Consider the following 23,037-nt stretch of genomic DNA (forward strand, 5'->3'; position numbering starts at 1 on the left):
TAGGATCCATTTCGGGTTTTGGGTCTAGATCTGAGATTTCAACTTTAGATCTAGAACTGTCTTCGTCCATGAAATCATAAAGTATCAGCCCTTTAGCTTGTTTGTGAGCATTCTTGTCTTGAACCTTTTCCCTGGCTTGTATTGAGCCAAACTCACCTTGTATGCACGTAAAGTTTGCACCTTTACGTGAGAAACATGCCTTGGGAAGCTGGATCTACAATATAGAGCCTTAGCATGGCTTAAAAAGCATCTGTATGGATGAAGGATTGAAGGGACTCGACGAGTCGCAAGGTCGAATCGGCGAGTCATATGAAGATGGTCATGAACTCGACGAGTTGATGAACAACTCGGCGAGTCTGATGAAGATTGCATTGGGCTCGACGAGTCAGTCGAATGACTCGACGAGTCGGCTAGGGTTTTCCCAACCTTTAGACACGCATTAACTCGGTGAGTTATAGGGAAACTCGACGGTCAACCAAGTATTTCACAACTTCCCGAGTTTAGGAAGGACGCGACGAGTCGGTATAGTGCACTCGGCAAGTCAGGTCAACATGGCGGGTCAGCATGGACTGTTGACCTCGGCTGTTGACTTTGACCTTGACCAAGAGTTGACCAGTTTGACTTCCAAGGGTATTCTGGTAATTGAGCACTTATAGATATGGTTCCATCATAGTGTTAGGTGGTAGAGTTCGTGGCTGTGATCGGAGGATTTGATCTTATCTCTTCAGTTTGACACTTGCAAGGTGAGTTATCCTCACTATACTCAAGGGTATAAGGCACCAAGGTCGGCCCTTTGAATTGTTATTTGAAATAATTACTATTGTGATGTGTTAGCTCGACATCCTGGTAGATAGGATGGTTATATGCTAGTATGATCAGTTAGATCGGTATCCTGGTAGGTCGGATGCGGTTATGCTTAGTGACCTATAGTTTGGTCTGACTGTTTGTATGCTAGTAGGAGCTTATCAGTTATATGTGCACATGATTGAGCAGTAGTGGAGGGTATCCCATCCCGAGGATGATAGGGCCCTAGTATGTTGTCTTGTAGACTGTTATATGATTATCTGATATAGGTGCACATGTTTGATTGATAGTATGTGGGCAATCCAACCTGATGGTTGTGGACCGAGAGTATTCCATCCTGAGAATGATTGGACTCATCGTATGTGGGAAATCCAACCCGACGGTTGTGGGCCAAGAGTATTCCATCCCGAGGATGATTGGACTCATAGTAGGTTGGCATTCCAACCAGATGGTTGAGGGCTTGGGGTATTCCATCCCGACGAATGATTGGACCCATAGTAGTTGTTGTATGTGTAGGTGTGTGGGCATTCCAACCTGATGGTTGTGGGCCGAGAGTATTCCATCCCGAGGATGATTGGACTCGTAGTATGTTGGCATTCCAACCCGATGGTTGGGGACCAGGGGTATTCCAACCCGATGGTTGACTGGACCCAGAGTATGTTGCTCATTGTTGTATGTGTATGGTTGAAAGGTATGGGTATTTTAGGGGTAACTCACTAAGCTTTCGTGCTTACAGTTTCAATTTATTGTTTCAAGTACATCACGAGATCATGGCAAGGCAAAGGCGTGATCGTACAGCTCCTCACTTTGTATGATTTTGGTTCTGGGATACTCTGATAAGATACATTTTGAAAACAAGTTGCCTTTTTGTAATAACTAATGGAATTTTAGTTGTTTTTGAAAGTTTAAATTTGTCATAAAATTTTTGGTGTAACAGAGTTAGCCAATTTTTGAGTTTAGTAAACGGGAAGATCGGACCGAATTAGCAAAAATTGCTATCCGGACCAGTCAATCTAATATAAACAAGCTCTGAGATAAAGACAAAAGCATCACCTCCATTGGTTTTGTTAGAAAAATTGATCCCACTCCAACTCTCGCCTTTCACCTCTTTTATCTCCTTCAAACTTCCACACTCATACTTAGTTCACCCCGTTAGAAATGGAAAGTTATTTGTCTTTGTGCCTCTATGAGCACTACATTCTTGGAATCAAGGAGGAAGGCATCTACCTCCATATAGTTATTCTTCTTGAAGGTGACTGCACCTTGAAATCTGAATAAACTTAGTGAAGGAGACCAAATATATTCAAATGTGCTTCTTCTTGTAAGGTATTTTTTAATTTTTCCAAAACATTCCATCTTAATTGTGATTCAACTTTACATCCGATTTCTGCATACCCTAAATCCATTATAGTGGAATTCACCTCTTCTCTCATTGCTCTAAGTCATCATGTGTGCTCATTTCTAATTTGTTTCATTAAGATTTCTCATGAATGTCATTAGAAAAGAATATGTAATTAAATTAGTAAAACCGTACCTACTTGAGTTTTTATTTGTGTCACTATTTAGAACATAGTCCTGTTCTATGCGCGCCTCATTTTCTACTTGATGGGTCTTATATCGGTTTTTGTCTCATCATCATCTACCAACTCCGCATCAGCCTTCGCCTTTGCCTTCACTTCCGGTTCCTGTCAGCAAGTTCACCTGCGAGAACCTTCGAACTGAACCCTCCCTCTCGGTTCTTAAGGACCGAATCTCGCAGCTTCGCCCCTATTTCCCGGTTTTCGAGTCCTTTCACGTTTTAAGCTCGTTTTTCATGATTTTAACGCGGGATTTTCACCCAAACTCATATTTTGGCATATGAGACCCTATATATTCATATTTCAATCACTTTGGGGGGGGGAATCTTAGTCTAAGAATAAAATCTATTGTGTAAGCTTTTGGAGTTGGAGTGTTGACTTTTCTATAAATCTATGACACAAGCTACCTCCACACCCACTCTATGAACACCCTCAGTCACTATTCATCCCTACCTAGTCAATTATTTGTCCTTTCATACTCTTTTCCAGCAAGTTATCTTGATCAAAGATCTATAAAATCCTTATCTCTCCTCCCACCTTACTCACTCTTCACCAAAAAGCAAACTTATTTCCCTCTCTCACTTTCTCTCTCTACACTCGAGATTCCAAGGTGGTTCTTGAGAACTCTCCTCCAGTTTTGGTAAGTATCTTCATCCATCACTTGAATACTCAATACTTATCCACTCAAATCATGGATTCCTTACACAAATATCATCATATTTGGTCATAGAATCTCTGAATCTTCAAGCATCTCCCAAGTGTTCTTTACTTGGAAACTTCTTCTCTTCATCATCCATCCTAAGAGATCGCTCAAGGTGAGTTCATACCCCCCACATTTTCATGTTTTCTTCAAGTTTTAGGGGGGAGAATACAAATTAAAACACCAACAACTTAACTAAATTCAAACATCAACTTTCAACAGAAAAGTTAATGTTCATTCACGAACTGTTTTGAACATCTTAAACTTTTTAGTTTTCAAAACTGTATTAGTTGAAAATATTTCAGGTTTATACCTTTAAAATGACTACTTGCACATGTCCATACGATTTTTCTACAATTTATGGTGATTTTTATAAAACTGTCTATCACTGTAGCTATGAATTCAGACCAGTCTGTGAATATGGACATTTTCACACAAGTTAGAGACATATAAATCCATAATAAAAATTATGAACAAACTAGACACATTTTATAAACTCTCAGAGTTTACGGATTCAGTTTTCGACCTCGTATGATTTTTCTGTGATTTTTCCAAAACAGTGCAGAAAAGTTAAAAACTAGTTAACAGCTTACAACTTTCATAACACTTTGTAACATGTAGAGCAAAGTGTATATCTTTAATGACTTCATATTTTGCATATGTTTTTCTGTTGTGGTACATTTAAATAACAGAAAACTTCTCACTGACTTGTAAGAGTCCTTTGTCATTACAAACATACAAGATGAAACATAGTAAAAATAGTTGTGTTTGCTAAATTACTACTTACACTGAAAGGGGTTTTTACCCTCAATACAAATGGGTTTCAATTACTATTTAATAAACTAAAATTGGGATAGTTTATGGATTTTCCGATACAAGCATATTACATAAAAAAGGTTTTACTCTCAATACAAATGAGTTTTTCATTTAATACAAAATAAACTATAAAGGGTATAGTTTGGGGATTTCACATTTCGAACATACAAAACAACAGGGGATTTCAAATTCACCATAGAAAAGCTTTTTACACATATTCTGCACGTAGACTCGTTATCGTAAATTGTGAGACACGTCTTCATTGTACTCTTACACCTCGCTCCCGAGTTCAACTTAAGGGAGAGAAAAGAAAGGAAATGGGTGGAAATGAGAGGAAAGTACGAGAGATTGGTGCTCCCGAGTTTCATTAAAGGAAAGAAGTGGAAGGAAATGGAAGGATCACTTTCCCTCCTAACTTTCCTTCCGATTTGGGAGGATTTGAAAAGAAAGAATAAAATGTTTAACTTTCCTTCCATTTCTTCCCAACTCGGGAGCACAAAAGACAAATTTGTTTCCCTTTCTTTTCTCTTCTTTTCTCTCGTTACTTTCTTTTCTCTTCTCTTCTTTTCTTTGCTACAACTCGGGAGCGGTGTGTTAGAGTATTGTTTAAAATTTCCTGAAATAGTTATAACCAGAGTCTCTTGTAGGGAGAGCGTGATAATTGTGTATAGATCTGTATTAGGATTGACAACCCACACCCATGCTGCTTGCAACAACCCGATTGGCCGATCGGGGTGATAAATGTTATTTCATTTCTGACGCCTGAAGAACGTCACAGCAGGCATCTCTGTTATAGTATGGTTATAGCGACTCACATAAGGAGATAACGGCACACATGTAGTTTATGAGAATTTTTCTATTTTAAAAGGGGGTTTTATTTATTTAAAACTACATTCTTCGTTACAAGTATGAACATTCATATACTCGGTCTTGGGATTTAAGACTACATAACATTTTATAAGGAAAATATTGGATTTTCCTTGGGTATACATTACATTTACAAACAAGGGTTTTCAAACTCGGGATATAATACTCAGTTTTATTTCAAATAATAAAATTATTATACATAACGGTGATAACCAGGGTTTTCAAACAGTACATACTTTACATACCGGTAGAAACCAGGATTTTCAAATGCTACATTCAAAAGCTTATGAACTCACCAACTTAATTGTTGACACTTTTTCGAAACTACTTGTATTCTCGGTAAAACAAGTAATCCGCAGCTTTTGAGGATGGGATGCTAAGGCATCAAACAATTCATTTTGTCATCATAGTGTAATTGAATTTGAAATATGTAAACTCATATTATGGTGTAACTTTTTCAATTATATTTATGATGGTTGTATTTACTTTGAGCACTATTATACTCATTGTTATGATACTACACATGAAGTCTGCCACCCCCGGACATTTCTGTCATCCTTGGTTTGGGGGCGTGACATAAAACACAATGGGTTCAGTTTTGAATAAAATTTACGTTGGAAAAATCATTCCGGTGATGCATAATTTGTTTTGAAAAAAATTTACAATGGAAAAGATTATCGAGTTCTTACAAGTGTCTGACAGTGATGGAGCTAGTATTAAAGTAAAGGGGTATCCAAAACCGACGGGTTCAGTTTCTTGGTTTCGGGTTTAAACCCAAACCCATTCGAAAGTTTAACTTGTTGAAATTTGAAAAGTTTGTGTTGTTTATATAACATAAGGATATGAGTTATGTTTCATGTTATGGTCGATGTGAGACAATTTTAGAATTTTAAGAAACTAGTTGAAAAACTGATAAACAAAATAAAGTATACCAGTTTAAGAGCCAAAATTCAAAATAGGGACATCAAAGTTAAAAGTTCAGTGCTTTACCACTTAGACAACTCAGTACTTGTGTTTAAATTTCACAACATCATAATATAATAGATATAAAATCTATATAAAGCTATATAAAATGAGCTACGAAAAAGTGGGTCGACCCTACAAAAAACAGTTTGTTCCTTTAAAATGCACGAAAAAAATGGGTCGACCCTACAAAAAGTATGAGAATATATAATTTCTCATTAAATAAAATATAATGATTATGTTTAATTAATGAGAAATTATATATCCTCATACTTTTTGTTCTTATAAATTCTTCTGCCTAATTAAATAGTAACATGTGTATATTTAATGTTCATTTAATGATATTTTAATATATTAATATGACAAATGTTATCATTTAATTGGTTGGATGATTTGTGAGAACAAAAAAACATAAAGATATTTAATTTCTCTTAATTAATGATGGGATCATGACATGTCCCGTAACTTTCGTAATAATTATGTTTGAAACAGTTATTTTAAAAAATTATATTAATACTTATAATTATATAATTTAAGTTTTTAACCGTCATTGTATAAATATAAACAAATGCATGGATCTTTTTTTTACAACGGCAGATCAGTGGTATTGCAATTCAAAACTATATTTTAAAAAAATATATAAGTTTTGATTTTTTATAAAACATTTAAACATAGGCAAATCAACATAGACCAATGGTAACCTCATAGACTACTTCAAGTACTTGGAGCATTTATATGTTTTTCCATCACACTTTTTACTTTTCTCTTGTCTATTACACTGCCTAATTGGTTGTCTCATTGCTACTCAATATTCAGAGTTTTAATTTCTAATTCAAACCTCCCTTGTTTACTTTTTGACTAATTTAGAGGTGTACATCGAGATATTTATTATTTAGTAATAAATAAAAGTTTTAATTCTAAACTATTGATCTTTCATAGTTTCATGCGAGAGTTCGAATGTCTTAATTAGGAGTTAACCAAGGACAACATGTTTAATGGGTATAGAGGTTGATACTTGATAATTAAGGAAGAGCAAAAAGGAGGATTTGAATTTTGATAAAATGATTGTTTGTCAACTGTCGCTGGGGTTGCGATTTGTAAATCCAAAAGGTTAAGTATCATTAAAATTTAGTTCAAGAATATAATTCTAAAAATTACAACAAAAACTTGTCGTTGTAGTATAGTGGTAAGTATTCCCGCCTGTCACGCGGGTGACCCGGGTTCGATCCCCGGCAACGGCGCTTTTTACCAAGATTTCATCTAATGAAGAAACTTGCAACAATAATCGTTCATTTTTTCAGCACTACCCTTACAATTATGTTTCAAAGTTTGTTCAAATATCGTCATGTTTAAGAATTACTGATGGCTTTTTTCTAATTATTTATATTTTGTATTTAAATTCAGCTTGCCTAGCAAACTTTTAAGGAGACTGTCATAAAACCGAAACCATTGGCATTCTTTAAGGTAATTTGTATTTGACATGAATATTTAACCCTTTTCATGATCTTTTTAACATCTTAATGTAATTATTTTTTCTCAGTTTTTTGAGTATGTTGCTATTATAAAAGCACAAAATAATATCCAATTTAGCATTGACCTGGTTCTTACAAATTTCATATTTTTGTTGTAGATTCATGATGCTTTGGAGGTGGGTCAACAAAACCTATACGCATTGTGAAAACATGGGGATCTTTTCGATTTTTTTTTTCAAGTTGAAAGTAGTGATATGATTGCTTATGGATTAATTCCTAAATTTATTGGGCGATTTTCAATTCTAATTAACTTATTAGCTCTTATAGAGATTTTCAGTTAAAAATTGTTGTTAGCCTTTATGTATGCCTTGCTTTTTTGCATCTGAATTAAGTCCTCTAGACCCATTAAGTTAAATAGGAAGTGATAACATAATTCTGTTGTGTAGGTAATGCATTAGGCAAGGAATACAAGAAGTTTTTTCAGCTGAATGGGGTAATTTACTACAAGGTCAATATCACATTATCACTGTCACTTATAGATTTTGACTTTAAATAAATTAACTTCCAGCTTCACGATCATCATGTATTCTAACATGTTATTGTTGTTCTTGTTTCTTTCTTTTCAGGTTAAGCTTTATTATTATACATAGAGAGAGTGCAACCAATTTGGGGGCTTAAAGCAAACAAAAAAATTAGGGCCCTTCAAGTAAGCAACAGTTTTGAACTTGAGACCTATAGTTTTATAAACCAATGCTTTTACCACGAGGCCAAACTTCAACTTGCCTTTGTAACCCAAAAATATGTATATATACATATATAATAGAATAAGCTTTAAAATTGGGGGCCCTAAGCCCTTGCTTAGTTTTACAAAGGGTAGAGTCGGCCCTGAGAGAGTGCATTCAGAATAATTGCGAAAAATCTCATAACTAAGAACATTAGTGCTTGGGGCAGAGACAAACGCAGGATTTCATAGTATGAGTTGCACGGGAAAATCAGGGAATGCATGATAGTAGAAAAAATAAACATTTCGAAAATTTTCGAAAAACTTTCCACTGTTGCCGGAAAAATCAGGGATTGCCGGTGCCACCATGGGCCCCCAAGGTCCGCCCCTGGCTTGGGGTGTGAGGTGTTAGAGAACATTTTGACGGAATTATTCTAGTAAAAATGGTCATGATTGGGCTTGGATAAATATATAAGTAATGATCCAAGATAGGTCTTGGCAGCCTATATAAAACCTAAATTTGACTTTTTATTAATGATTAAAATCTATATTAAATCAAAATTTGATTATTTATGATTAAAATGTGTTCAATTAGTTCTTAAATGTTTTGAAATTTATTTTCGGTTTTGATAGTTATTTTTGAAAAGGACCTTTTATTAATAATATTTTATGTTTTTTTTGAAACTTAATATTTTTTTTGTAAATCTTTTACATCTTTTTTACAACTTTGTTTTTTATAACTTTGTTTTTTATGATTTTATTATCATAAAATTTGTTTTTTTTGCACAAATCTTGTTTTACATCTATTTTAAAAAGATTTTTCGTTTTTATATTTTTGTTTTTACATATGTGTTTTTAAGATTTTTTTTATCACTTTGACAAATTTTATTATAAATTATGTCTAGTTAACCGTACATATATAAATTTTCCACAACTACATATAGATAAAGTTACCCCGAATTATATATATATATATATATATATATATATATATATATATATATATATATATATATATATATAAAATCAAATTTTAGAATTAGAATTAGAACTAAAATGTACTTTTAAAATTTTTAAATAAAGTAAACAAAGAATGCATGCAATGGAATCACCATACGTAAAAGCGAAGCATATCACTTTTTCTGATTGAATAGTCATTCATTTGGTCAAAAAATAATAATATATCGGCTCTATAACACATTCTGTGCCAATGAGTACACGTATGTTATGGCAAAATTACTAGTTATATTTAAATTGAAAAAAAAAAAGTTAGAAAAATTGTGATCACACATTAACACATAATTGATTCATTAGGACGATGAGATAATTCAGTGCAATATGGCCACTAAAACAAAACATTTAGATGTTATTTGGTTTGTAAAATGTTTTTGAAAGAATTGAAATTGAAAAATGAATCTGTTACGAATTTAAATCTAATTCCATATACTGTTTGGCTGGTAGGAAATAAAATTAGAATTAATTTTAGATTGTGTTTGGTTGATAGGAAACGAAATTAGAATCCATGTAAAATGATAGAATTGTTTTTTTTTATTTGTTTTGCTTAATTTTACTTTGATTTCTATCTTACATGTAAAGATATATTATAAACTATAAAACTAGTAAAGTTTCATTTTATTAAGTGATTATTCATGTTAGTGGCGGTGGTAGGTGGTGGTGGTGGTTGTGGTTGTTGTTAGTGGTGGTGATGGTGGATGGTGATGGTAGTATGGTGGTGGTAGGTGGTGTGGCGGTAGATGGTGGCGTTGGCGGCAATAGATGGTGGTGGTGGTGGTGGCAGTGGTAGGTAGTGGTGACGGTGGCGGGATGTGGGTGGTGGTGGCAGTAATGGTAGTGGTAGCGGTGGTAGGTGGTGGTGGTGGTGGTGTCGGTGTCGGTGTCGGTGTCGGTGATAGGTGATAGGTGGTGGCGATGGTGGTAGGTAGTGGTGGTGGCGATGGTAGGTGGTGATGGTGGCGGTGGTAGGTGGTGTTGGTGGTTGGTGGTGGTGGTGGTGAAGATGGTGGTGGTTGGGTGGTGGTAGACATTATGTTGTGAAATAAAACAAGAATAATAAGGTAAAATATCACTTTACTTCCTAAAAGGGAATTAATTCCATCATCTTCTTAAAGGAAAGTTTCCCTTATTTGATGAAACATTTTCTCATTTAAGATTTCAATTCCATCATACAAAGTCAAATCAAACACTAGAATGTAGTGGAATTTGAATCCTTTTCGCCCAAATTTCATTCCATTCCGGTGAACCAAACGCACCTTAAGAACGATATACAAAACTCAGCCAACATGTGATAGCTATGAACAATATGCAACATTATAATCATGATTTTATACAATACCCATATTTCCCTAAAATAAAATGTTTTTGCTCATGTTGATAAAAAAAAATACTAAAAATATCCAAGATTGCAAGATCACAAAGTTACATTTTAGTATATTTTTTTTGCCCAAATTCAAATAGGAGGATTTGAATTTTGATAATATGATTGTTTGTCAACTGTCATACAGTTTCATTTGTCTATGGCATTTGGGTTGCAATTTGTAAATCGAATAAGGTTACAAACTATTAAAGTTTAATTAAGAAACTACTTCCAAAATTTATAACACAAAACAATCATAATATAATGATAAGTATTCCTACCTGTCACCGGAATGACCTGTCTTGTGAATTATAAATCATAATATCAAGTTGTATAAAATCAAAACTACAATCATAGCACAAAAATCAAAACTTGAAACAGAAATTAGAAGTTTAGAACCAAGTACATTTTCCCCAAGCAAAGAGATACATTCAATCACATAATATAAGAAACATTTCGATCATATTCTTTCATTTAAAAGGGCATCCATTTGAGTCGCTACCAATAAACTAATTTGGCTCAATGACTCGTGATATTGTCAATGTTGTACTTTGATGATGAGCTACAATTACTAGTTAACTTTAGATTGAAATTATAGTTAAAAGAACTCTGATTACATATATTTGAGTATTGAGCATGATGAGATATCTGTTGACTAAAATGAAATATTAGGTGTATCCAAATCAATTGAGGAAAAGGTAAGAGTCGAGAGTCAAGAAAAGTAACCCATTTATTTCAAATAAGATTGAAATTGGAATTTTCTAAATTGGGTTTTCCAGATTAGCGTACTTGTATAATTTTTTTTTTTTTTAAGTTATCTGATTTTTGCAATTTAACACAACTACAGAATTGTTAATGTTTATGAGTAAAGTGAATCGATCTTAGAAGTGCTCAACAATGGAGTGAAATTGAAATCAACAGAGAAGATTTTAATCCAAAAGGTAACGAAATATTAAAATATATTCAAGAAATTACTTCCAACATAAATAACAAAAACCAGTCGTTGTAGTATAGTGGTAAGTATTCCCGCCTGTCACGCGGGTGACCCTGGTTCGATCCCCGGCAACGGCGTTTTTACCAAAACTTCTTCGTTTATTTCAGCACTTTTTGGCTGTTTGCAATCATTTGAAGCATCATGAAATAATTAAATTCTAATAATGAAATAGAAGAAGAACGAATAAGCTTCTCAACAACATTAGTGTCATTCATTTCAAAGTTTGTTCAAATATCTTTATATTTAAGAATTACTAATTGTTTTTTTTTCAATTTATTTGTATTTTGTGTTTGAATTCAGCTTGCACAACAAACTTTTAAGGAGACTGTTCAAACAGTTCCATAAAACCGAAACCACTAGCATTGTTTAAGGTAATTTGTATTTTATATGAATTATTTAACCCTTTTCATGATCTTTTTAACATTTAATGTAATTTTTTTCTCAGTTTGCAGAGTATGTTGATATTACAAAAGCACGAAATAATGTCTCACTTAGCATTGATGATGCTTTGGAAAACACAATTTAGAATTGTTTGATTGTTTGCCAAGAACTAAAGGACCTTATTTGCTTTGTTTTCTCAGTTTGACAAATTTATGTATATTTTAATAATAATAAAAAAACAACTAAGCACAAAGATATTACATTTGTTTGTTTATGGTTTATTAAGAATTGTTGATTGTTTAATGTTTACTTTTGTCATAACAATCTTAAAACAGAAATAGCAATGCATTCTCAATGAAAAAGCAACATACTTACATTTACCTTCATTTGTCCACGACTAAATGCATTGTAATAGCAACGTACATTCATATATGTGTATTGTACTTTTGAAAATCTACCCAACTATAGCATTGCACTTCCGATTTTTTTCTTATTATATATAAGTGCAAAATTGTTACTTATTTGTACAATATCACTATAATTAGGTAGATTTATCAAAGTACAATGTTGTATTACAATGAAATGAATGTAGAATCCTAGAATAACAAATCATTGAGAATAAGTAGATTGTTATCTTTTGCACAAATTTCAAGATTAAACATTTACACATAAAAAAAACTAACCAACGGTTATTCACAAATCATAATAGAGTTGTCTCTTTCACAATGCTTGGGTCGCTTCCACAGTTGTTCAGTAACAAAATGCATAAAAGGATGAAGCAATTATAAAGTAAAATAAAAACGTAATGTGTGTGTGTGTGTGTGTATATATATATATATATATATATATATATATATATATATATATATATATATATATATATATATATATATTAGCCAATTACCCGCGTCAAGCGGCGGACGAGAAAGAATTTGTTAGAATTTAGTTTCTAGAGGCGATTATTTTCCTTTAGGCACGAGATAATTCCTTGCGGTCTTTTGGTGGACAGATTTGTGCGGATAGTTTTTTTCAAGAGATTGTTTCTACCTAGATACATATTCGTACAATAGAGTTGACACATAAGTAAAACTCATGGCTACACATGAGCTAAGGTAATTTCCGGGCATATGAGACTGTTTACGGGGTTCAAAACGGTATTTCAACTTTTAATATCTAAAAAAGTATTTTTCAGACATTCAGGATAGTAAAGTGAAATTTTTCCGAAAATATTGGGACTTTTCTGATTTCCCTAAGAACAAACATGTAAAATTTTCAAGAAACTAATGCAAACATATCAATACATAATAACTTAACCATTAACATTTTTTTTTGTCTTTTTAATAAGATTTATGTTACACATTATAAAATAAATTTAGTTGCTAGGCCTGAAACGTTTTTAAAATGACCTGGCTATATATTTTAAACATTTAAACAAAATTAATTAATAATAATAAATAATTAAGTTTGATGACATTCAATCTCAAGTCTAAGTCACCAGTCACATGTGAAATCTAACATAGCCAAAAAAATTCAAGAGAAGAAGCAAAAAACATAATAAATTGCAGGTTAAATGTTTGGCATAATTTAAAAATAATTAAAAAAAATTAATGCATGGGCCTACTGTAGCAAAATGAAGAGCAAAAATATGAAAATAATATTGTAATTTACTTACAAAGATAATAAATTTGGAAAAAAAAACATTATATGGGTTATGTTACAATTTTCCCTTACGATAGTTTTTTTTTTTCATTTATATGGAATGAACCATTCCATTCCGGTCCTGTTTGATCATAACAAATAATATATTGATAAATTAAGGTTGTAAGGAAGTTAACACTTGACTTCCACCACTATTCTTACAACATCGTGCTCTTGTTGATATGATGGATATGTACCTTCCAAGTTGAATCCATCTTATTCCAATATAGCAATAAAAAATAAAATATCCTTTGTTGGGTAATTTAGAAAAATTCGGTGCATCCTTAGTAATGTCATTGATTCCAAATAAAAAAGTTGAAACGCATGTTAGATAAAGATGATCGAGGAGTTTCTTTCATTTTCATTGTAGGTTGAGCCGTTCACTTTTGGGTTAACAACTGTCATTTTCAATTACTTTTATAAGAATGATCAATTTCGGTTAACATGTATCATTTTCATATTATTTTTATTTGACAAATAAAAATAATAGTTAATAAAAATATTCATTAATAAATAAAACTCTTTAGAAATTAAAAAAAAAATGTTTTTTTGCAAATGAAAGTAACTATTTTACAATAATCAAAAGGTAGAAACTATTTTATCCATCTTGGCATCTTTACAGAAATAACAATGTACTGGCAAAGTACATTGTTATTTTAGAAATAACCTTGTTTTTTTTGCTAAATACATTGCCATTTCTTTTAGAATAAAAAATTATTTTCATTAAGAAAAATAAATTATTTTCATTGCTATTTCATTCATAATAACAACTATTTTAGTAATTTTACCATTGGAATAAGGAAGTTATGCAATTAAAAAGCAAACCGTATCAAATATTTAGTATCAAAAATTGTAATTTGTAATTTTTTGTTTCATGTAAATATAGTTGGTACCTTTTTCTTTACAGATGGCTATTGTTAGGCTTAACACCTCTGTAACCTGTGACAAACACAAAAAAGAAATATTATAAGTCATGATCTAAAACTACCGTTCAAAATCGCAAGATGAAATAAAGAAATTACCAATTTGTTCAGCAGCACTGTAGTCAATAAACAAAATGTATACCCAACCAACAACATTCTAGCCCCATTTCATGAAAGTTGCATCTATTGGTCTCTTTCACAGTACATGATTTCACATTGTGTCTGATGCTTTGAAATTACTCTGTTTCACATATTCAACAACTCAAAAGTATTAATGACATCATACCTTTCTATTAAACAAATCATACTTTAAGTTTAGAAATAAAGAAACCTAGTTCCACAAAGCCAAAAGTTCAAATAGCAACAACCACTTCATCATCTACCAAAGCTTGGGAAGACCAAGCTTCTCGGCTTCGATCGATTCTTTTAACGACAAAAAATTATATAACAATTTCCTCCATTAAGAGCAACAAGCTCATATCAATAACAAAAGAATAAGAAATAAACAACGTAATACATATTTAGTCATATTGGAGATACGGTCTTGGATCTGAACTCATAAATCATGGAATATGAGATAACTCAGAAGTCAAAACCAAGAAAAAAAGGGTTAACTAATGCTTAGACTTCAATAGAATTTTGTAAATATATATAATAAAAAGGTTTAAAAACCTTACAACTGAAACCACATAAAGGATTTAAGAATAATCAATTTTTGCTTCTTCCAAGTTAAATGCCCATTGAGTAATTCCATATTTCCATCCAACACTTGGTGTTCCAATTAGAATATTGGATGAATTTTCCACCTTATAAAAGTAAGCATTTCTTATTCATCTTGTATACTGGCGTGTATAGTAAATCAAGAAAATAGAAATGAAATAGGCAAAAAATTGATTCATTAACATTGAGTGTACAGCACTCGTTATCTAATTGAACTTAATGAAAAAGTAACCTGCACAAAGGTGTTAACATTTTCTTACTTTGTAAGGGTAAGGAGGTACATGACACAACCCTAAAAACAGTCGTGTGTATCACCTATATCCACCTCAAATGACAATCAAATGCTTCTTAAAAATGAAAAATGAAAAATGACAAAAAAATGAATTTTTCTTACAAATGACAATCGATTTTTTGTAGAACCTGTGAAATCATAAAAAACACAAATAACCTGTGAAATTAGAATCTAGGATAAGTAAAATGTTTAAAAATCATACCTTTAATCAAACTAAAAAACGTGGGGTTGGTTCGAGAAAGTCATAATGAAATTCATTTGTGTGTGTGAGAGTGAGAGGGAAGTGTGGGGGTTTCACAGTTTGAAATGGTGTTGGATCCTGGTCCACAGTGGCACTTGTGGTGAAAACGGCGGTCTAGGGTTTCTAGAGGGTAGAGTGCGACCATGGAATGGTCGTGACTGGCGTGAAATGTCCTCGTGACTGGCGTGAAATGTCCATAGAGATTTGGTGAAGAAAAAAAATTGAAGCATGAGAATTGCGGTTGATGCATCAATCATCATGGAGGAGATGTGACCGGAGTTCCAATAGTGGCTGACCAAGAAGATTGCTTCGAAGGAACAGATGACGGCTAGGGTTGAACCGGAAGAAAATGCATGTCCTTCCATAATTTGACTCTAGTCATTGGTCATATAGGGGATGGGTCTGAGATATGAGGGAATGCGGGCTGTAATTCACATTTGCCGGTATCTCAGCATCATTAATACGACTCGATCAAAATGCTACATTTAAGGATTATTTGGATAAAAAAGGTTTGAAATTTTGAATGAATCCTGAATTGAGGGAATGAGAGATAAGATTTGGTGAGAAATATAAGAATTCAAAACGTGTTTAAAATTTAATATTATTTTATTGGTGATTATTTGTACTTTTAGCTTAACGGTTTGGACGTCTTAAAAAAATAATATTATTATATTCAATCTATTTTTAGAAATAATGAGATTTCTTTTATAAGATAGTATATATATATATATATATATATATATATATATATCTTTACTAACTTATAAAAGAAATCCTACTATTTCTATAAATAGATCCAATAAAATAATATTATTTTAAGATGCTCAACCCTCTAAACATAAAGTACAACTAATCATGAATAAAATAATATTAAATTTTAATCTGATTACCTTTGAAATCTTATCTCTTCCAAAAATTTGACCCGATCTCTTATCCAATTAAAATAAAATAAATAATCCATTATATAGGATATTTTATTTGTAATTTTTTTAAGCTTTATTTATTGTTTATGCCTTCTAATCGAAATTGACCAATCAGTTGTAAAATTAAATACTTTGTTTAATATTAAGAAAAAATATATATGTATGATTTATGACTAATAGAAAATTAGTATTCCATTTGTTATTCATGTTCCATGAAATATGGTTGTATTAATTTTATTATTTTTCGGTTTAAAAGTTTAGATATTAAAGTGGATAATAGGATATATCCGTTTAGACTTATCTGTATCAAGCAAACCGGGTTGTTAAGATTAACTTTAATTCTCTCTTTTATTAACTTTATCAATACTAATAAAGGAATAAGCAAGTCACTTCGTATGAATGTGTCCTGATTTCTAAAATGAAGGACTATAAACGTACACTACACACCAAAATATTTAGTTTCTTTTGTATTGCGAGGGTTACATTTATTTGTTGCAGTAAAACCGATCGATAACAATATGCATATGTTTTGTGTTACTTGAAATCTAACATGTTTCCGTATAGAACTTATTGCCGAATGAGAAACTATTTTTCGCCGCCGCTTTGCGCGGGTCTACGGCTAGTATATATATATATATATATATATATATATATATATATATATATATATATATATATATATATATATATATATATATATATATATATATATATATAGTAAAATAAAAACGTAATGCAATTATAAAGTTTCTAAATTTTGTAAAGGAAAATGGAGGCAACCCTTGACACGAGGGCCAAATGAAATGTAAAGGATAATTGCTTTTTTTACTCCTTCCAGCAAGCAAGCATTACGGTTCATATTTATGACCAAATGAAATGTAAAATGTTGTAGACACCATTTTACACTTATAACCTTCAAGAAAAAAGAGATAGAAAAGTTGGATTCATAAGTTGTAGAAAATAATGAAGTTGACAGGTAATAAGAGGAACAAAACAATAATAAACAAAATATGTTTTCATAAGTGTAATTTATTATGGTTCATATTTATGACCAAAGGGGTAAAATGGTCATTTTACCTTCCTTTTCTTTTCATCAATCCAAAAATCTTAACAAACAGACCCTAAATCTGGTAACATCTAATCAAATTACATATATGATATAACAACATACCATAAACCCTAAACCCCTATCCTAGAGGGATTGAAAACTCCCAACTTACATGTTTTTTGTACTTAATAAACTTGATACAAATTAACAGTTTTTGTGAATGAGGCTTCCTAAATACCAGGTCACTAGACCACTTGGTTAAAATATGGCACACTTGGGAGTTGGGGGGGTACTAAAAGCAACCTGTTTACATAAGTTGAATTGCATTCAAACAGTTTTAAACAAATCTTTCTGTTATGAAACTGAGAGAAAGTTTCAAAACTACCTCTAGTCTTCATGTAGATAATTTTAAACCCATTGCATTCACAACCAACCAATCAAAGTGCTCCACATCAGCATTGCCTTGACTTTACCTGAGAAATATCATAGATAATATAACAGTAACTAGTTTAGTATTATACAAGCAAGAAAATTGCCAATTTAGTGGCAACAGTTTCAACTCTAGATGGCTATGAATTTTATTCAAAGGAATACAATGATTGTCACTCTTCTTCAAATATCACTATTTTTTATGTATTTTCACAAGATTAAACAACTACTCACCAATACAGTCATATTCAAGCTATCTTTGACTTTAATAAGCTTAGAAACCACACATTTTAAGCTATATTAGAACAATCTTTCAAACCAATTAAGTAATCTATGGAAAAAGTCTCAAAGTTTAAAATTTTTGACAGACAAAAAAATAACATACAGAGGCATATCCACCATTACACGAGGCTAAGTAATATAACCATGAAAAATACACCATATCATCTTCAAAAATCCATGCTAATTCCAAAAGTCACTATTCAACACATCAGCTACTAACCTGATAAAATGTCAAAAGTATTAGGTTTTGGAAGCAGTAGTACATTGTTTTTAACTTTAAAGAAGTTAAAAAAACAAAAGACAAATAATGTATATAAGTGCACAAACCCCAATCTATACAATTTTGCATTACCATATGATATCAATCATTCTATCCCCTTTCTTTATCGACACGTGGAGAAAAATGATGTTACTGGTGTTGGTAACCTACTTACCCAAAGTCTCTCAATAATCATCTCCTTGATGAAGTCATCCATCATTTGTTTCATCACTCCTTTGGTTACCAAATAGCGTAGGTGTATAGCGATCCCATCCACCAATCGAAGAGTTACAACTAGAATGTATCTGTTAAGCTTCACCCACAACTTAATTGTCCTATTCTTTTTGTCCTTTGCAACATGTTGTAGATGACTGATTTGTATCATGCCGTGACTTTCTGTATTGAACTCTGACACATTAGATCTCATTGCAATAAAGAAGTTTTCAAGATTCTCGTGGTCAAATTTTTTTGAAGAATCAATCGATGCCTAATCCGATGTGTACCAAGTTAATCCTTCAACTTCAATTGTGTCTAACTCTTTGAGTGAGACCTTCTTCTACTTTATTCACAAAAAGTTTTACAACTTTATTCATTATATTAGACAAAAGATCCATATAATTATTAGAGAAGCCAGAGAAGACTTTGAAAGAAAAGCTCTAAGACGTTCACAAGTCACGTCTATAAATAAATTTAGCTCCTTACGTACTACTTGGTATTGAGCAGAACGAGATAGGGAGAACGAACACTATGATCATAATCCCATGCATTTATCTTATCTTTTAAAAATTTATTTTTGGAAGATCTAACTTGTTCCATTATTTCATCCGAGAATTTTTCAGGCGTGTTCTAATATGCTTGACATGCATGATTTTCTAGGCCTTCTTAAAGCTTAGGATGAAATCTGAAAATGCATGCACGCACCCACCCACTTTCACTTCTTTTGTCAGGCCTCTAATTTCACTGTTGAGGTGTTGGTCTATCCGGTGGGAGAGATTAGGAAAATAATTTATAATCATGATATTTTGGAGCTCCATCATTTTGTCAACCAAACTATGGACCCAACGAAGAGTTTTGCGCAACTAGGTTGTGTGGAACTGATCTCTACAATTTTCAATGTCTTTAATTATAACAAGTATTGTTCTTGTTATAATTAAAGACACTGAAAATTTTAAAGACTAGTTCCTCACGGTCTATCTGCTCCGCAACTGACAAAGTACTTGGTTGGGTCCATAGTTTGGCTGACAAAATAATGGAACTCCAAAATGACACGATTTTAAATTATTTGGCGAGCCTCTCCCACAAGATAGACCAACACCTCATCAACAGTGAAATTAGAGGTCTTCCAAAAGAAACAAAATCGGGGAGAAGATGCATGCACTTTTAGATTTTATCCCAGACCTTAAAAAGGTCCTGAAAACCATATATGTCAAAAATATTAGAACCCGTTTGAAAAATTCCGAGATGAGAACAAGTTAGCTCTTCCAAAAATAAATTTCTATAAGATGAGATAAATACATTGAACTTTGATCGTTCTCTCCATCTCGTTTTACTCAATATCAAGTTGGACATACCATGTAAGAAGCTAAATTTATCTGTAGAAGAAGCTTGTGAACATCTTCTGAGCTTTTCCTTCAAAGCCTTCTCTGTCTTCTCTAATAATTATATGGACCTTTTGCCTGATATAATGAATAAAGTCGTGAAGCCTTTTATAAATCAAGTTTCAAGAAGGTCATACTCAAACAATCATAGAGACAATTGAAGTTGAAGGATTAAGCCGGTACATATCGTATCGGACCAGGTATCGATTGATTCTTCAAAAAGGTTTGAGCAGGAGAATCTTAAAAACTTCATTACTGTAATGAGATATAATGTATCAGAGTTCAATACAGAAAGTTACGACATAATACAAATCAGTAGCAGCATGTTGTAGAGGACAAAAGAAACAAGGCATTCAAGTTGTGGATGAAGCTTAACTGATACATCCCAATTGTAACTCTTCGATTGGTGGATGTGATTTCCATACACCTACGTTATTTGGTAACCAAATGAGTGATGAAACAAATGACAGACGAATCAAGGAAATATTTATTAAGAGAAATTACGGATAAGTGGATTACCAACACCGGTAACATCATTTTTCTCAGCAAACTGACCTTTCGTTATAAACAAATCTGAAAATTCAAAATATTTATTATTTTGTTAGATTGCATAAATTATGAGTTGGAAAATAATTAAAAGAAACACAAACATAAAGAACATCATTCTAATAATGGGACAAACATGGTAGTGCAATCTTATACTCTATATTAGAGCAATGTGGTTGACACAAAGAGAGAGAAGTCTTTCCTTTTGCCTACACTAGTCCATAGTCTGTTGTGAAAGCAAAAGTAGAGGTTATCTTTTTTCTTTATATAAGGATGCTCACATAATTTCCTTCCTAATTTTCTTATTTCTTCCATTGAGCCTTAGCTTTATTTTAAAGAAAATGTTACTATTAACATTGTATATATTCAATTCAAAAAGTTTATGGAAACATCCAACCGAATATACTAATAGATCTTCCATTGTTTTGTAAATACAGTGTCAAAAGATTAAGATCAATTGGACCTATGAAACATTGACAATGCTTTTGTACAATTGAATTAGAAAACATACAAGATTCTAGTGCTAAGGAAACTAATAAGGTTAGTGATCTTAACCTTGAGGTGAAGCCTACAGAAAATCCTAACTACAGTTTACATGATACCAGCTTGCTAGATGATGATGTGAGAGAAACAGATATAAAAACCCATTAAGTAGAAGATGAGGCACGTATAGAACATGACTATGTTCTAAACACAATCAAAAACGACAAGTAGATATGGTTATGGCAGTTTATTGTATCATCTCAAGATTATATGTCTAGTAACCAATAGTTCAAAAGAATTTGGTAAAAACATATACCTTCCCCATCTACATCTTTTTTTTCTCGCTCACCTCTTATTCATCTTTGAATCTTCATACAGTTCGTCTGAGACCATACAACGCTGGAAAACACAGAACCCACCTGCACCAATGCCTTGCCGGAAGCTTGTCCGTTCTGGTTGTTTCTCGCCGGACAAAATTAAACAGGATCACCACCGGAACATTTTCCCACACAATCTATCTCCTTGAAAATATAGTATCACTCCTAATAATTCCAAACCACTGGGTTGAATCAGCTCGAATGAAGAACTTAGCCGACTTGCTCTGAACCCGTCTTGTTGGAGTTGCCACTTGCCATCGTCGGAGACCAAGTCTTCACCAACAAAGCTTTTCAACGGAGAAACTGTTGCTGGAACCTCATCGGAGAATGTAACTTCCATCCATAAAACATAATACTCTGCAAGATCTAAACCTGGTCTCACCGGAGCTTCATTGATCTAACCGAAATTCACAATGACTCACCGGGATGCCATGGGATACTACACCCATAACTCAGATCTGTGGATTCTCAAGAGTTTGCGAAGTTAAAGCCATCATACTCTCAGAAGGAACGACCGGCCACCGTGGAAGCAGCGGAGCCTCCTCTAACACAGCACCAGTGCACCACCGAAACTCTCTCTACTTTCTCTCTTTTCACGCCTCTTGCTGCTTCGACGACGGGTATAGTAAGAACCTACGAATTCATACGTGTATGTATAAATGGGCAAATAAGGCTGGAAATCACTCCACTTTCGAAGGGGAAGGATTTGCATGTCCAAAAAAGCGGTTTGTAGCAGGCTGTAACGCTGTCGTGAATCAGAGAAGAAGACGAAAAATTTCCAGCATTTGACACTTTTGGTCTCTCAAGTTTGGAGTATTGACATTTTCTACCCCAACCTTGATTCCCTCTAACAAAAATGATTTCTAGTGATTGCAAAATACACCCTTGACTTATAAAACCCATTTATTTTAAATAAACTAATTTATTATTATTATTATTATTATTATTATTATTATTATTATTATTAAATGTTAAAATTTATTAAATGCTTTCTTTATATTTTTAAAAAATCATCATTTTTATTTGCTAAACCCTTTAAAACTAAAAAGAAACGAAAAACGGGAAGTTGTAACTATACCTGATCCTATATCGACTAAGAAGGAGAACTAAGCATTCCTTATAAGAGTGTGGATACATTCCCTGTCACAACGTGTTTTATAACTGTGGGGACAATAGATCTCATAAAAACTCTATAGTTAAGCGTGTCCGGACGAGAACGATTCCTGGATGGGTGACCCCTTATGATAATTTTGTTTCGGGAGTCCACAGTGGACAATATTATGATATGTACTAGAGGGGGATGTTACAAACGTTATCACAATAGTTCCTTCAATAATCACTTAGTTTATACAAGCTATATGTAATCTAATATCGAATGGATAGTTAATTGTGTAAATCTGCCATAAGCCCACAACCAAACAAGGAACAGGAAGTAAGGCAGAAAACACACATCCAACTGCCTATCGGATATTAATTATATACAACTCTGATGTATAAACTAAGGTATTATAGAATTAACCACGAAAGGTCCTTTTTCTGATAAGTTTCT

At 32.6% G+C, this 23,037-nt stretch overlaps 1 long non-coding RNA gene and 2 other non-coding genes across 4 annotated transcripts; 2 read left to right on the forward strand and 1 right to left on the reverse strand.

Moving 5' to 3' along the window:
* The first annotated feature begins 6,896 nt into the window (after window positions 1-6,896).
* Window positions 6,897-6,968, forward strand: TRNAD-GUC (transfer RNA aspartic acid (anticodon GUC)). The gene has a single exon. It is a non-coding gene; the product is annotated as a tRNA-Asp (tRNA).
* A 4,325-nt stretch (window positions 6,969-11,293) lies between these two features.
* On the forward strand, window positions 11,294-11,365 carry TRNAD-GUC (transfer RNA aspartic acid (anticodon GUC)). The gene has a single exon. It is a non-coding gene; the product is annotated as a tRNA-Asp (tRNA).
* A 6,101-nt stretch (window positions 11,366-17,466) lies between these two features.
* On the reverse strand, window positions 17,467-22,170 carry LOC145060960 (uncharacterized). Of its 2 annotated transcripts, XR_013687072.1 has the most exons (6): window positions 21,428-22,170; window positions 20,602-20,655; window positions 18,578-20,509; window positions 18,329-18,445; window positions 17,900-17,987; window positions 17,467-17,817 (listed from the first exon to the last, which is right to left on the reverse strand). It is a non-coding gene; the product is annotated as an uncharacterized LOC145060960 (long non-coding RNA). The 2 variants fall into 2 exon arrangements; XR_013687071.1 differs by having other exon boundaries at window positions 18,578-20,655.
* Window positions 22,171-23,037: the final 867 nt, after the last annotated feature.

This window comes from Lactuca serriola, chromosome 7, assembly GCF_051521515.1.
Source record: "Lactuca serriola cultivar US96UC23 chromosome 7, Lser_US96UC23_V15, whole genome shotgun sequence".
In the NCBI taxonomy this organism is placed as follows: Eukaryota; Viridiplantae; Streptophyta; class Magnoliopsida; order Asterales; family Asteraceae; genus Lactuca; species Lactuca serriola.